The sequence below is a fragment of the Echinops telfairi genome, unplaced genomic scaffold (genome assembly GCF_000313985.2).
Source record: "Echinops telfairi isolate 266 unplaced genomic scaffold, ASM31398v2 ScPeMD7_7426;HRSCAF=8464, whole genome shotgun sequence".
NCBI classification, from domain to species: domain Eukaryota; kingdom Metazoa; phylum Chordata; class Mammalia; order Afrosoricida; family Tenrecidae; genus Echinops; species Echinops telfairi.
This window is the reverse complement of record NW_022111326.1, coordinates 127145-128588: the sequence shown is the minus strand read 5'-3', so window position 1 is coordinate 128588 and position 1444 is coordinate 127145. Positions and strand designations below refer to the sequence as shown.

The window sequence follows — 1444 nt, the reverse complement described above, 5'->3', positions numbered from 1 at the left end:
GTTCATACAGGGCCGTGTTAAGGAGTTAGGCATCCCGTTCCTGGTTCTAACATCTGTAGGAAAGTGTCTACTCAGGGTTTCCTCCCCAACCTAGGTGTTGGCTTCTGGTCTGAGGTGGGTCTACACAGGTGTATGTCGAGTTAGATGACGCTTTCTACTCCTGTAAAGATGGACTACCTGAGGAACGCACGGGGACAGTTCTACACTGTCCTCGATGGTCACTGAAGTGTGAATTGACTTGAGGCACTGCATTTGTTTTTTGTGTGAGTGTCAGAGAGCGTAAAGTGCTTGCCTACCAATTAAACTGTCTGTGATTCGAAAGCATGACTTGCTATGACCTAGGGACGTGAGGGAGTTGGCTTCTGCAAGGATTTACTCTTTTGGAAACCCTAGTTGCCATTTCTACTCTGGGCTCTGAGTTTGCTATGAGTCAGATATGGATGGAAATGGGTGGCAGTGGGTAGGGCAAATGAGCATATCCATTGTGGGAAGTCACAAAGGCAACAGTGATAAAAAAAACACCCATCTGAACAAACGACTCCTAAAACCTGAACTAGAAAGTTTATACTGCTTGCAACCACCTTCCACTGATTAGACTCTTTACATACAATCCTCAAAGTGTGAGGTAAGGTAAAAAGAGTGCCAACGTTGACTATATTCATACCACATTTGCTAACAAATATATAAGCAGCAGATCCATCTGAAGCCCTCCAGAAAATAAAACTTCATTTATTTGGGCCATGAGGCCATAGAACCAAATAGGAAAGTATTCAGTGAGTCTTAGGGAAAATGACACAGAAATTTCAAAAAATGTACAATGTTCAATCAAGGATACTGTTGATGAAACGATGCGCTTTAATTTCCTATTGCTTTAAAACAAACCAATCAAAACATGAGTGATTTTGAAAATACACACATGCATACAGCTGTGCAGGCATATTTAGGTGGTTAACCAAGGGGAAATCTTAAGCTTAACAAAGAAGGAAATGAGTAACAAGACTCACTCATTTAAACCAGGGGGTAAAAACCTGTGTCATGTCATTTAAGGACTGCATTAGCCTACTTCAATTGAAGTGTAGATTCAGTCATCAAATAATCATGGTAAGAAGATTGTTTTGGATTAGTGCCTCTTCTCTTGCTGGTCCTGTAACAATGAGAGGAGAAATATGAATTTTTATTTGATACTTTACGACACGTGTTTGACACATTTCAGCAAATAAAATAGTGCTGGCACTAATTCTTAGGTTTAAATTTAAGTATCTACTATTTACATATGGCATTCAGATTTTTCTTTGAAATGAAGTCACATTTTAAAAATTTTCTCTGTGCATCAGCGACTTGGTTCTTCTCATTGCCCGCCATGCTCTAAAACAAAAAGGCGGCTTCAGTCAGAAAGCTCTCCCTTTCCCACCAGATTTGTAAATTTCCAACGTTTGATTTTTTT

The 1444-nt window shown here is 39.8% G+C and overlaps 1 long non-coding RNA gene across 1 annotated transcript; it reads right to left on the bottom strand.

Moving 5' to 3' along the window:
• Positions 1-713: 713 nt before the first annotated feature.
• LOC123522631 lies at positions 714-1420 on the bottom strand. The gene is made up of 2 exons (XR_006680869.1): positions 1272-1420; positions 714-1144 (listed from the first exon to the last, which is right to left on the bottom strand). It is a non-coding gene; the product is annotated as an uncharacterized LOC123522631 (long non-coding RNA).
• Positions 1421-1444: the final 24 nt, after the last annotated feature.